Genomic DNA, 15723 nt, shown 5'->3' on the forward strand with positions numbered 1-15723 from the left:
CCAATCGGCACTGAGCTTTTTGGGAGGAGGGCGGGGAGGCTGCGGCTCCAGATCTAAGAGACGCGCGGGAAGTTCGCATCCCGCGTCCTGCCAAAGCTCTTTGCAGTTTAGTGGGGCGCTGGGTCTCTCACGAATAAAATTAAAAAAAAAAAGAGCATCCTGTGCCCTCAATACACGGTCCATGTGAGTTGATGCCTAGCTTCATCTTGAGCGGCAGGAGGCATGGTCACCGGCCCCCTCGCTGGTAACCGGGAGGCACTGGGGGTAGTGTGTTCGAAGCCGCCTTCACCGCCACCCCCAACGGATGCTGTTGGTAAACTTTGGTAGTGAAATGTATGGGGAAAAAAAAAAAAGAAAGAAATGTATGGGCACGTGGATCTTCTGCTGTGGAATACATGGTCCAAGCACCAATGTGAGAGCAGATAGATGGAGGCGGGATGTGATCAGATTTATTTAACTGGCAAGTAGACGCTAAAGTCCATTTTTATTTTTATTTATTTTTTAAGATTGTATTTATTTATTCATGAGAGAGAGAGAGAGGCAGAGACACAGGCAGAGGGAGAAGCAGGCTCCATGCAGGGAGCCCGATGTGGGACTCGATCCTAGGTCTTCAGGATCAGGCCCTGGGCCCAAGGCAGGCGCTAAACCGCTGAGCCACCCAGGGATCCCCTAAAGTCCATTTTTAAATGGAAGAATTTAAAAATAGGACCGGATCAGAAAAATTAGTCAAATATATTGATTTTAAAAATGACAGATCCCTTAAAAACAAACCAAAAAAAAAAAAAAAAGGTGTTGAGAACTTGGCTTAGTTTGTGTTATCTAATTTGAAATCCATCTTATGCAGCAATATGTCTGCCTAAAGATTAATAATAACCAAGAGGACTTCCAGTTTTAGCTCCAAAATGTAAAAACTTGGAAGTCATCAACTTCCATCCTTACTACCAGAAGAGGCCAAACAAACTAAAAACTAATGCTTTTTCTTGGACTCATCATAGAACTGAGGTCACAGGACAAATAACAGCCCTGAAATCTGGAGAGGTGAATCCAAGGACTCATATCTGAGACCTGCTTACCTAGAACAGAAGCCTCTGAAACCATAAAGGAGGAAATCTTGAATGGCAATTTTAATGAATTCCTAGAGACTGAGTGGGGCTAGGGTAAGTGAAGCTATTGGGGGTTGCAGGCTTGGGAGGCCCCAGCACTTGCATGGATTTTGTTTCCAGAAACTCCAGCAAGTTTTCACCATGAAAAACCAAGAAAGATCTCTTGTCTCCTGTGGCTCTAGCAGGGGGATAAGATTAATAATTATTGTCAAATATATCCAGAGCCTTCTCCTTAATAAAGGCCTACATTCTAGAAGAAAAGATTTTATCAAAGCCATATCCCAAGGCAAGGATGGTTCTCTGACCACAGCCTTCTGCAGACTTCCTGTCTCTCTCAAATAGAGAGGAGGAAGTTAAGAAACGCTTGTGAAAGTCACAGCCCAAGGACACCAAAAGATTTAATCATAAAATTATAGAATGCTTTTCTTCCCACACTTTACTACTGCACCAACAGTGCTTCAGTGTAGTGTCAGTTGAGTACAGGTGGAAACACTGCAGAAACACACTAACAAGAATTTTTAGGGAAATCCAAAGACAATGGGAAATAAAAACACTAGAGGAATTTAAAACTTCTAGAATGAACAGCTACAGCAAATATTAAACACAGCCCAGTTCCTAGTCACATAATAAAAAAACACATTAAAGCCCTATTTATCTCAATCCTCATTACCTAATATGCCACAGTCAGTTTTCAACAAAAAAAAAAAAAAACAGCAAAGCTAAAGGCAAGGAAAAACTCAGCCTGAAAGGCAAAGTAAGCGTCAGAACTAGACTGAGCTATGACACAGATTGGAGGATTATTAAACAGTAATATAAAATAACTGCTTAATGTGCTAAAGGATCTGATGGATAATGTGGACAACGTACAACAGATGGGTAATGAATGCAGAGAAACAAAAACTGAAAGAATCCAAAAGAAATTCTAAAAATAAGAAACACTGTAACAAATGGAGAAAGCCTTGGACAAGCTCATAGGAGACTGGACAACACTGTGAGAGCCTGAAGATAGATCAATAGAAACGTCCCAAACTGAAATGCAAGGAGATTAGCAGTAAATAGATAATCTTGTTGGGCTTGTGGACTTCACCTTAGAATCAAATTGTTTTTCTACATTAGAAGAGGACTTTGTGGGGGGGGGGGGGGAATTGTCAAGGTTGCTGTCTTTTGGGATAACATCTAAACCCAGTTACCGGGTCGCCTGGTGGCTCAGCAGTTGAGCGTCTGCCTTCGGCTCAGGCTGTGATCCTGGAGTCCAAGGATCAAGTCCCACATTAGGCTCCTTGCATGGATCCTGCTTCTCCCTCTGCCTGTGTCTCTGCCTCTCTTGAATAAATAAATAAAATCTTTTAAAAAATAAAATAAACCCAGTTACCACAAAAGTCAAATTGACCATATGGATACAGTGCAAAACATTTTGAAAGCATTTAATCCTGTTTGTCTAGCATCTTTCATGAGAACTCTAGAAAAAAACATGAATTATATATAGCTTCTTATAAAGTAGCCTCTAACTAAAATTTTGCTGGTTGGGTTATCAGCAGGAAGTTGTGTTTTGTTTTGTTTTGAACATTGCTAAGTGCCTGAGATATAAATATATATCACCAGCATAGAGCCTGACATACGGGACTCCATCTCACAACCTGAGATCATGACCTGAGCCAAAATCAAGAGTCAGACTCTTAACCAACTGAGCCACTCAGGCACCCCCATTATACACTTATAACAATGGTTTTTCTTGATTTTTGGCCATTTTCATAATGTTAGATTGAATGCCAGACATGTAAGAGAGTAGAGACTGAGGCATATCATATTTAGGTCTGAAGTAAGTCCACCTCTTCTCTTGCTGTAACACTACTGCAGGAGGTTGAGCCCATGCAGTCAGGAGTTGAGCTGGTTTTGAACTTTTGTGTCACTCTGGTTATTTTCAGTACACCACTATCTTCACATTTCTCTAGTGTTATCTTGTGCTTATGCTTGAGGCTATTTTCCAGAAGGCTTCTCTTAATGTTCCTGGTTCACCTTTAGCTTAAGTCCTTCCCTATTTCCTGGCACACAGAGACTGTCTCCACACTCTAGTTCCTCCTCCTACACGCCAGGCGATGGCTATTCTTTGTGGCTCATGCTAGCAAGCCAGTTGGTGGGAGGAGGGGCTACTCTGTTATTCTTGTCCAGTCTCAGTGGTAGGTGGGTTCTGAAACACTAGTTGTGGGGAGCTCATAAATTGGAAAAACTTTCCTTAATAGTAAGTACTCACTTTGTTTTCTTATTACTTAAAAAAAAAAAAAAAACTAAAACCCTTAACCTGGCCTTTACAGGCTTTTATGTCTGTCTCTTCAGGTTTCTTCTTCAAACTTTAGCCAAAATGGACTTCGTTGAATTCCTTTCTGCCAGAGGAGAAGGAGCATGTGTGAGTCTCTGCCCTTAATAAAAGCCTGAGACTGGGGCGACTGGGTGGCTCAATCAGTTAAGCATCTGCCTTCAGCTTGGGTCATGATCTCAGGGTTCTGGGACTGAGCTCATCATCAAGCTCACCACTGGGCTCCCTGCTCAGTGGGGAGTCTTCTACTCCCTCTCTCTTTGCCACTTCCCTGCTTGTGCTCTTTCTCTCATTCTCTCGTTCTCTCTCTCTTTCTCATTCAAATAAATAAATAAATAAAATCTTAAAAATAAATAAGAGCATGTGATGACTAAAACCCCACCAGTCACCTGGTCAATGAGATAATAATGCTCTGGATCCTGGATGACAGAACAGAAAAATAGAAGGATGCTCAGTTCTTCATGACCACAGAGCTACCACACCAGCCCTGGACTGCCTAACTCCTGACCTCATGCTGTATGAAAGAATAAGTTCCTAATTTATCTAAGCCTCTGTGTCCTCTCCTTCACTCAGGATTCTATTATTATTGTTAGTCAAATGTAATTCCTAACAAACCATCATCTCTGTTTAATCTCATGGGTGAAAATGATTAAGATAAAGAAAGCTTTTTGTAGAATTAATTACCTTTTTAAATCAATATTTGATTTTATAGATTAGAAGGTAGAATAGAAGACCTCTGGTTTCCTTTCTCACTTCTTTAATTTCTAGAAGCTACTAGCTAATTCCCTTCCCTTAATCTCTGTGCTCTCAGAATCTTGATTACAACTTTTAATTCTTGGTTTTGATTTCTGCAATACCCATGTAACATGTTTAATAACTCCCAGAGTCATGTCATTTACAAATTGGATAAGCATGCCATTTGTTTTTTCAAATACTTCAAGGATAAGAATGTAGAAGAGGTTGCAAGAACACAAACCCTGACATACACCACCGGAGTAGCTTTCTGAGGGGAACTAAATCAGCAAACCTGCAATATGATCAACTAGTTACCAATACACCAATTTTCCTAATAAGCTACCAATAGTTATATACCTTTCTATAAGGTCTTATTAGGAGAATTCTCAAAAAAATCTCCACTAAAGTCTAGATACATTATGATTTCTTCATTTCCCTTATCTCCTAACACAATCCAATGGACTGCTTAGCAACCAAATGACAGATTTTTTTGGTTGTATTCATACACTCAGGTTAACATTATTTACTGAACTATGATATTTGTTGATGTCTTAAATGTCTTAAATACAGGTGTCTTACATAAATATAAATATAAATGTCTTAAAAACATTAACAGGGTACAAATGTGATCATTAAATGTTTAGTTACTTAGGAACTAAATATAAGCCCTCTCAAATGCAATGGATTTCTAAATCACACCAATATATTAGTTTTTCAAAGAAGTATTTGTAACTTAAAAACTACCTCATAATCAAATACACAAAGTATTTCACTCATCAATACATAGATTATCTGTGTAGTTAGGCAGCTAAATAAATCAATCAACTCCATTTGCTTTTCAAAACATGCAAATAACATTTCAGAACACCACACACATAAGCAATAGTTTAAGTGCACTACTAATTGTCTCAATTTACTAAAATGTGGCTAGCACAGAGCCCTGAACGCAGTATAACTTAATAAATATACTTTGACGGATTGATAATATTTTTAGAATGCAGTAATTTGAGTGTTAGGACGTTCAAAAGGATAAATCAGATGAGGAATCTGTTGTGTCAGAGGAGGGAAAAGCTTTGCATTTAGTATAAATAAACTAAGGTGAAACTATATAGGTGACCAGAAATTATGAGAGAAGAGAGAAAAGAAGAATTTTATGGAATGGTTGGCATGCTTTTAATCACAAGAAGGGGGGATGCTGAAAAACCAACAGGATTCTGAACAAGTGGAATTCAAATCTTGGTCTAAGAGTACCACACTGCACTCCCTGTTACCCTGGTAAAGGGACCCCCTACCTTAAAGGAATGGCATTATAATAAGAGCACTGTGTACTAATGAACGAAACAGTAAGGATAGGTCAGGCCATACACAAAAGAGCTAAAATATGCAACATTCATGGGCTTTTGTTGTTGCTGTTGTTTGTGGGGTTTTTTTGATTCCTAATAGTGAAATGTCATGTAGCATTGGAAAGTAGCAAACATGTGTTTATTATTTCATTATTTTTTTTGCTTCTCTGAGAACCATTGGTTCTAAAGGGAATTTTAGTTATAGTTTCTTATTTCCAGTCCACACATGGGTATTGTAGAAAGATTCTACAATAATTTATGTAATTTAGTAGGGGATATGTCAGAGAGAAAGATTTTTGGCCTGAATGTTCATCCAAATTAAAGACAAATTTAAACAACTGCAACAATTAGCTGATTTTACCTGAAAATAATAGACTAAATTTTTAATTAATAGAGTTTGCTTTTTTTAGAATGGTTTTAGATTTACAGAAAAATTGATAGACTACAGAGAGTTCTGATATGTCCTCTCCCCCCTCCACATTCACACAGTCTCTGGCATTAGCATCATATGAGAGTCTGGTACATTTGTTACGATTGATGAACCAACATTGATACATTAACTGGAGTCCACAGTTGACATTCAGGTTCACTCTATTTGTACAGGTCTATGGGCTTTGACAAATGCATAATGTCATGTAATCACCATTATAGTATCATACAGAATAGTTACATTGCTCAAAAAAAAAAATCCCCTGTGGTCCATCTATTCATCCCTCTCTCCTTCTTTCTAAACCCCTGTAAACCACTAATCTTTCTACTGTCTCTATAGTTTTTTTTTTCTTTTCCAGAATGTCATACATTTGAAATCACACAGTATGTAGCCTTTTCAGACTGACTTCTTTCACTTACTCATATGCATTTAAGAATCCTCCATGTCTTTTTGTAATTTGATAGCTCATTTATTTTTATCACTAAATAATATTCCTTTGTATGACTTTAAAAAATAGTCATTACATTTAAATATTATTTTTCCTGATGAATTATTATAATAAAAGCTATTTTATTGTTGAGGAAGGATTTATGCCCTCCCAGCATGAAGGAGAAATTTTCTGGTTCATTTCTCCTTGGAATATAGCTTTTCACCCACAGGTCTAGACTAAAGGTCTAGTATATGGAAGGCAAAGAGCTTTCCCTAATAATAAATGCTGGATTATATGATTAGTATTTGCTAGTAGTTATAACAGGGTTGAACATAACATAGTTCCTGATCTGAAATAAGGCATGCTAATAGGTATACACTATAAGTTCTAACTATACAGTAGAAATTATTTACAAAATTGTATTGCTTTATAAAACAAAGCAATTAAAACAAAGCAATTTTTCTTTCATTCAGAAAAATGCCCAAATCTAATCTAATTTGCTGCAGCTGGACACCACCTGCAGATGACTGTTTAAGTACTCTGAACATTACACACTTATCTTTTAAATATTGATAATGCCATTTTTCATTTCCTTGACATGAAATCCCACAGGGAATAATTATGCTAATAAACCTTAATGATTCTTGCAAATAAATGATCAAACCAAATTGCTACTGTTGATTTATATTAATGGATGCCTTTAGGATGAGATTTGCCAGTACGATGCTGCCTCTTGAATCTCAATTCATCTTATTTAGTTGAAGAGTGTACATAGTTTGTTAAATAGATGAAGTGTTTAAAATATAATGTGTTTGTGCAGTTTTCGCACTTCATAATGTTCAAGCATTACCATCTTGCCTTGTGGCAAATCTGCATTTAATGGTTTCATTGTATATAACTTCCCTTCTTACTTTGTCTCTCTGTGATATGCAGTTAGGAAGTGACTATTTCTGGTTGATTCAGTATAAGTCAGTTTCCATATGTTGAATTTGATTGTTTCATTAAGACAATAAAATCTGTTCCTGGATATTTCAGCCACCATAATCTGGGAATCACAGTGACTAGGTGATGATGGGATCAAGAGCTTAATAATTATTGTGGAGGTGGTCGAGGAAAATGACACCACTAAGTGGCTTGTTGTCCCATTTAAACCTAGATTGGTGGGTTCCTTCCTTCCTTACTCTCTTACTTTTCATCCTTGCTCTTGCATCCTCACCAAGTCTATAGGAAATAGGAAATTGCTGACTTGGTGAATTCCAAAGTAACCCTGGAAAGTAACTGTAGAAATGTTATATATGCATTTCCAAGGTTGGGGAACACTACACAGGAAGAATGCTTATTCATTGTGAATATGAATAAAATTTTATCTGGCAATTTTTTTAAAGCCACTTGTATCTAAAATACCATGGTAGTTCAGGGGCACCTGGCTGACTCAGTTGGTAGAGCCTGTCACTCTTAATGTTACGGTCATGAGTTTTAGCCCCATGTTCTGTGTAGAGATTACTTAATAAAATAAAATATCGTGTAGTTGAAAAAAATTATTACCTTCATCTAGGTAATTGCCTCCATTGCCCATTCTTGTGCATTTTGTCACAGTCTAAGCATAGGAGAAAACCAGTTCAGAAACAACAGGTATAGGAACAGAATTGAAAAATGATATAAATTAGTACTAAAATAAGGGATTGGCACATACATATCATGTATATAAAAACAGGATATGCAACAGCAAATAATAATTGCTTAGGAATTTGTCATTTGATACACAGAGACTGTAATCTGGTTAGTGGTGAAGCAAAGGTGACCATATTTAATTCATTGTAAAGAGTAGAAAGGGTCCCTTTCTGAATTATAAAGCTCTTCTTGATCTTTAAAAATATGTGTGTGCATATTAATATATAAGTAGATATATCTGTAAACTATCATTAGAAAGGTTTTTTTCCGCTTCTTAACTTTGGGAAAAGTACCTACTTTGATCAAATTTGGTAAATTTGAGGCATTTTTTTCTAATGGAAAATTAGCTAGACCAAAAATTTTAAACCACCAAGTGCATTATTTTATTAATTGTGGAATTTTCCAATTTAGAAAAAAAGAGGAGCAATGCAAATATGCAATGGTAAGGAAATGATTAAATAAATAATAGCACATCAACTATGTACCTAGAGAAATGTGAGTATGTCTGGGGGATAGAGGGTCAGGCCCAGGAGAAGTAATTTGCAGAGAACCTGAGCAGACTTGTAAGAAGGGAGAATGACTGGGCACTTAGAACCTGAGCACCCACTCTAAGATCCTGTTGAGAAAGAGGGACACAGTAAGTCTTCAGGAGGAATGGCAGATGAAGATGGCAGCATCCTGAGGAGGGAGAGCTAAAGAACCCAAGCTGGTTGTGAGCACCTGAAGCAAGGCAAAGGAGTATTGGTGCAAGGCTGTTTACATAGTCTTAAGACCCAACTTTGTTTGGTGCATTGCCAGAAAACAGAGAGGAATTATGGAGCAGAAGGAAAAGGGAGACAGGGAAGAAGGGAGGAAAGCGGAGAAGGGAAGTTGGGGGTGGGGGGAGAGAAAGAGAGGCTGTATCAATTACTCTAGAGCTAACAGAATCTGTAACAACCTTACCTTGAGGTAATAAATGACAAAGGATATAAGGAAACGCAGTGCAAAACATTTAGAAAGCATTTTCCTGTTGCCTTATATCTATTGAGCATATATTATATGCTAGTCAGTTCATATATAATGGTCTGTAAACATCAGGACAAACCAGTTCATTGTACATATGAAGAAATCAAGATTTAAAAGCAGCAACTTGCCAAATTCATGGAAGGGACTAGTTGTGGATAGAGGTTCATATCAAGTCTACCTCCCCAGCTCATGATCTTTCATAAAGTCCAGTATTTTTCAAATTGTGGATGACAAATAAGAAAGATAGAAAGATGAAAGAAAGAAAGACGGAAAAGAAAATATTGAATCATGATGTAAAATGTATTTCTTACTATGGATCAATGTCAAAAAAGTTTAAAAACTACTGAATTAGATCACACTGCCTCTCCCAATCTTAGAGAGGAGATGCTTCTAACTTTTATTACAACAAATTTCTCATTTTTAAAAAATAGTTTATTTATTCATTTATTCATGAGAGACACACACAGAGAGAGAGAGAGAGAGAGAGAGAGGCGAGACACAGGCAGAGGGAGAAGCAAGCTCCATGCAGGAAGCCGGACGTGGGACATGATACCGGGTCTCCAGGATCACACCCCAGGCCAAAGGCGGTGCTAAACCACTGGGCCACCCAGGCTGCCCAAATTTCTCATTTTATGGAATATTTTCCACAATGTCTAGGGCATTATTCCATACAAAATCATTTTTTTTCAAATAATCAGTGAACCTAACATGTTTGAAGTATTTTCCATGAACTATACCGATTTTTCCAAAGACTATGGAGTAGTATATTAAAATGGTCCCCACTTATTCTTTCCTAGGATTTTGGAAATATGGTGATCCAAGCATAAAGACCACATGGAGAGAGAAAGGAAACAAAAGTTTCAATCCTAACTTTGGAAGCAGTCAATGCCAGAGAATACAATTTTAGATATGAAATACATTTATGGGGAATCCAGACTACAGATCCTTACATCTAATCTGTGTCCCTGGAAGACTGTTGGTAAGCTTACTGGATTTGCTCGGTCCTTCACTCGGGATTTCTGACCATGTATCAACGTGGGGTTTAATACATTGAATGTTGAACACATAGAACTCATTATACAAGATACTGCTGGGAGAATGACAGAGTAACTAGAACAAGTTAGCTCTGGCCTGTAATGTTTCCTATAAGGAAACATCAGCTGTAAAAATAGCAAAAAAGAAAAGAAAAGGAAATGAGTGAATACAGCCAGAAGTGACAAAGAGCATATGTCCTGTGTCCTCTGACTTATTTTTTCAAGATTTATTTATTCATTTTGAGAGAGAGCACACATGTGCAAGTAGGGGGAGGGGCAGAGGAAGAGGGAGAGAAGCAGACTTCCAATGAGTGGTAGCTTCACTTTGGGCTTGATCTCATGACCCTGAGATCATGACCTGAGCCAAAATCAAGAGTTGAATGCTTGAGACTGAGCCACCCAGGCACCCCTCCCCTGACATTTTTTTTTTTTTACCTCTTTGGATCTCTAGTTATTTCTATAGTGATATACCCATAAAAATGGTCATCCACAGTATACCTCTCTAACATATAATTCTGTTCTTTAGGATTTTCTTTCTTTTCCTGGTAGATATATCTAAGAAACAGCCCAATAATAACTGATAAAAGCTAATCCAGCTCCTTAGATCTTTAGGATCTATAATAGTACCTGGCATCTGGTGACCTGAACTGAACTAATGTTTCTTATTGAATCTATGACACCATCAATGGTAGGATGCCAAGGTATTTTATTCATCAGTAAAGGAAAAATCCCTCCAATTTAACTGTGGCATGCCATTTATTTTAAGACCCATTCCAATTTCAGAAAGACTAAAGTAAAAAAAAAAAAAGTATACCTTAGAGTATATGAAACATGGATTTTCCCCCTGGAGGTAAATTTTGCTATAACACATATATCCTAAGGCATGCCATCATGAAGGAGCACAATTAATAAATTGTCATAATCGTAACTAGAACAACCAAACAGAAACTATTGCTATTAAACCACCCCTCAGCAAAGCAGGATCCCAATTTTTTTCTCAAATAATTTTTTTTAAATCCCTCCTTGACATCGACCAGGGCAATTTGCTATATTCAGCATTGGCTAGGGTCTTCTGTGATACAGATGCCAAGACCAAACTGGCTGATCAAAAGGTTTATTTAGGAAAAAGTCTATAAAGGAGAAAGGGAGAGGGACAAGTAGAGGTAGGCATGGAGAGCCTTCAGAACTGATACTGGTCTGACACCCATCCATAAAAGGAGAGAGGAAAACAGGAAGAGCCTCAAACTGCAGCACAACTGATAAAGTCTCTGCCAGGCCAGTAGGGAGTCCCCAAGCAAAGCCTTCCCATTAGAGATGTTCCGTGTTGAGCCAAAAAGTCCTGGCTCTAATACCCTGATCATGCTCAGGGATTGGCTGGGAGCAGCTTTGGCAGAGTACGGCCACAGCATGAACGCTGCAGCAGACCTCAGTGTATAGCAACTGGAGGTTCTTGGACAATTGCTTTCCTTGAAGCAACTTCCCTGAAAGAGATTGAGCAGAGCACCTCCATGGCTGCTACATTGACACATGGAGTGCCACTCTGCTTCCCACGTTTCCAGCAGCTGTCTCATTTCTTGTGATCTTCTCCTATGTCATCTTTGTTATCATTGTTACTCTGCTGACATTCTCTGAAAATACTCTGTGGCCACTTTTTCTACTTAAATCTTGGCAGCCAGCACATCAATCCCTAAGAGATGACATGGCCTGCACAGTACCACCAGGATTCGGTGTCCCTGCCTCCACCAAACTAGGACCCCTAGTTTTCCACAAGTCCACAGAGGGCTGCTCCTCTGTTTCTAGAGTTCCCCTGTTGGGTGTGCAGATTAGCACACTGTCCCGTCCAACTCCTCTACTCCTGCAAAATCATTATGGAACAGGCTTCACATTTTGAACATTTAGAGGCTTAGAAACCTTTGCAAGGAGACATTCATGAGATGAGTTCCCAGGTATTTTATGAAATAAGAAAAACCTGTGTTCAAATAATACTTCATGATCCAAAGCAAAGAAACTCATAAAAGCTTAAATGATGCAATTCTGAACCTATTTACAGGATGCACTGGCAAAGACAGACAGTATCTTTGACCTTGAACAAGTTATTTGACCTCCTTGATGTCTATTTTCTCCTCTATAAAATGAAGAGGGTGAGCTAGATAATCCTTGAGGCCTCTTCTAGCACTAACATTCTACGAAATAAAAGTCAACTTAGAGATTAATTGGGTTTCTGAGCCTCGAGCAATTAATTACACTGTCGCTGCCCTTTAACAGACCCATCACAGAAGAAAATTAGATTCAACTGACAGATTTTAATCTTCACCAACTCATGTTGAATTGAAGTCCAACATTATTTTTTAAGATTTGCAAATTAATGCTTTCACAAAAGTTTCAATTGCTTTCTGGGCAAGGAATTTGACCTGATAGACATATTACAATACCAAAGCCATTCTTTTCCGTTTAAAAAATAGTCATTGTGCTGACTTTTTTTTTTCTGTATTCAGAACCTCAGCAGGCAGTCTACCAGAATTTTATAAAATGATCAAGAGTGGTTTTGTGAAATTCTTTACCAATTTCTGAAATGCTCAAGGACATCTGTGATCATGGACTCTAGTTGTACCTACATCTACTTCATCTAATTTCACTGTTTTTGTTTTGTTTTGTTTTACTTTTGTTTTCCTGCTGCATTGCCTTTACCTTAGGTTAACATTGAATTACTAGTAGAAAAACATCTTGGTTAGTTTTCTATCCAAAAAAAAAAAAAAAGAAAGAAAGACAGAAAGAAAATCTGTTTTGGCTTCCAGTTAATAAGGAAGTATTTTACTTTATCTTCCTCTTAATGCACCTATTCATTTCAACAAAGCTGATATTTTCCTATTTTTTCCTTATATAACAGTTTATAAGATTTTTAAAAAAATTTTTATTTATTTATGTATGATAGTCACAGAGAGAGAGAGAGGCAGAGACGCAGGCAGAGGGAGAAGCAGGCTCCATGCACCGGGAGCCCGACGTGGGATTGGATCCCGGGTCTACAGGATCGTGCCCTGGGCCAAAGGCAGGTGCTAAACCGCTGCGCCACCCAGGGATCCCCAGTTTATAAGATTTATTTTTTTTTTTTAATTTTTATTTATTTATGATAGTCACAGAGAGAGAGAGAGAGAGGCAGAGACACAGGCAGAGGGAGAAGCAGGCTCCATGCACCGGGAGCCTGACGTGGGATTCGATCCCGGGTCTCCAGGATCGCGCCCTGGGCCAAAGGCAGGCGCCAAACCACTGCGCCACCCAGGGATCCCTAGTTTATAAGATTTAAATTAAATCCCACAACTTTTGGTTTATTGGACTTTGATTTCTGATATCTAGTTTCTACTTTTGTGTCATGTCCACTTGCATCAGTAATATCTTCAACATAAACGTATAGAGAAGAATATGAACACCCATGTTTCCATAAGAAAACTTACATAAGTTGGGATGCCTGGGTGGCTCAGTGGTTGAGCATCTGCCTTTGGCTCAGGGCATGATCCTGGGATCCAAGATCACGTCCCACATCAGGCTCCTTGCAGGGAGCCTGCTTCTCCCTCTGCCTGTCTCTGTTTCTCTGTGTGTGTGTGTGTCTCTCATGAATAAATAAATAAAATCTTAGAAAAAAGAAAAAACTTACATAAGAAAAACTGTGGAAGCAATTTTTATGCACTGCTGTCCATATTCTGGTCTCATTTCTTCTGCCTGAGATAGCACTATTCTGTATTTAATAGCATTTATCATCCCCATGCTTGCCTTTATACTTTTAATACCTCTAAAAATGTGATATTATTTTGCATGTTTAATAAGACTGAGCCATACTTCCTAAATAGCTTTTCAATCCACATGTTTGTGAGCTTACAACATGCTATTACATGGATGTCTACTTTGTTTTCTCTAAGCCATGGCTTATATTTTTACTTTCTCTAAAATAACTTTTAATGCACAGAATTTTAAAATTGAATGTAGTCAAATTCATCAAATGTTTCCTTTGCATCTACTGTGGGGTTTTAGGCCTTATTTGAATACTCTTTTAGTAATGTGAGATCATAAAGTTTTCATGATCCAACTATAATTCACCTGGTATTCATATATTCTCTATAATGTAAGATAGGTGTATAATTTTATTATGCTTTTGTCCACATGAATAATCATTGTCCCATTACCATTATCTTTCCCTATTGATCTGTAATGCACCAATTTCAGTTTTAATTGCTACACATTTATAGTAATACTCACTATCTGGTAGAACAACAAGGCTTTACCTGATTTATTGTTCTTCAGATTTTTCTTGGCTATTCTTTGCCCTCTTTTCTTTTATAGAAATTTATATTTCCCTGGCCAAGTCCCTTAAAAAAAAAAAGGTATTGGGAGTTTGAAATTTCATCAAATATATGGTCAATTTGGAGAAAAACCAATGTCTGTATGTGGATGGTAACGTCTCAATAGCCTTTTAAAAATGTCCTTTAATTAAGCTTTAAAATTTTGTCCAATAAATAAATAAAATAAAATTTTGTCCATAGGGATCTAAGTACCTCTATTCATTTATTTCCAGTTAAATTCTTTGTTGCTGTCATAAATAATATCTATATCATTGAAGGTCCAAATAGGAAACAGCACCTTCATATTAGGTCATTTACAAAGACGTAGGCAGAGTTTAAGCAAACTACCAGGGGTTATACAGTACCTAGGGGGCAGTAATGTTAGAGAATCATACTACTCCTAAACTTAAAGGGATAGGAAGAAGGCAATTTTCCAGAATCCAAAGACAGAAATAGCTATGTGGAGAGAGCCCTCTGATGGGAGTTATGACCTTTGTATAGGTATACAGCCAGCCAAGAACAACCCCACAGAGAGAGAGAAGAGGTAATATAATCCCCATCTTCATTTCATCCTCTCTTGGATCTCCTGCTGGTGCTACCACTTACTAAACCTAATGAGAAGCCAGAGAACAAGGGAGCCTGTTACTGCAGGTCAGTATCCCAAGGTACTACCAGTGTAGAGAAAGATAATGAATCTGAAGGGGCAAATAGATGTCCAACAATGTGTCTTTTTTACAATTAATTTTGTTTATTGCTGCTATATAGATATGAAAATTATTTCTTTATATGACTTTATATCCACTAGTCTTACTGAATTACATTTTATTTATTTATTTATTTTACTACACTGCTTGGTTTACCTTGCTCAAATTGCTAGTATTTTATTTGAACCTTGCATCTTTATTTGTAAGTGAAATGCACTTCTGCTTTGAGTCATCATTGATTAGTCTTTGGTGAGGTACCGAATCTAAAATACTTAAATTATTTTTCCTATCCTCCTTCCTTCCAGTTTAGGACTTTCTGAAGCTAAGAACCAGACCAAACAAACAAACAAACAAACAAAAACAGAGCAAGGCCCCTTACTCAGAACTAGCCCTCCCCACTCCCAACACACACACACATATATATCCCAAGGCGCTTTTTTCAGATCCCAGTGTGGGGACAATTCCTAGGATTTTGATCCCCCTACTGATCCTACTACCGGTGCTAACGGTGACTCAAAGAGCACATTGATGGTTTCAACTCAAAGAAACAATATTAAGTAATAGAAGATGCAAGTCAATAGCTGTGGAGTTCCTTAGCCTCTGTGAGCCTCAATTTCCCTGCG

At 37.8% G+C, this 15723-nt stretch overlaps 1 long non-coding RNA gene across 2 annotated transcripts; it reads left to right on the forward strand.

Moving 5' to 3' along the window:
- The first annotated feature begins 49 nt into the window (after nt 1-49).
- LOC140622947 (uncharacterized) lies at nt 50-15723 on the forward strand. 2 transcript variants are annotated; one of them, XR_012022609.1, is made up of 3 exons: nt 50-183; nt 9829-10010; nt 15406-15723. It is a non-coding gene; the product is annotated as an uncharacterized lncRNA (long non-coding RNA). The 2 variants fall into 2 exon arrangements; XR_012022610.1 differs by lacking the exon at nt 50-183 and adding an exon at nt 3435-3507.

Source organism: Canis lupus, chromosome 32, assembly GCF_048164855.1.
Source record: "Canis lupus baileyi chromosome 32, mCanLup2.hap1, whole genome shotgun sequence".
NCBI lineage: Eukaryota > Metazoa > Chordata > Mammalia > Carnivora > Canidae > Canis > Canis lupus.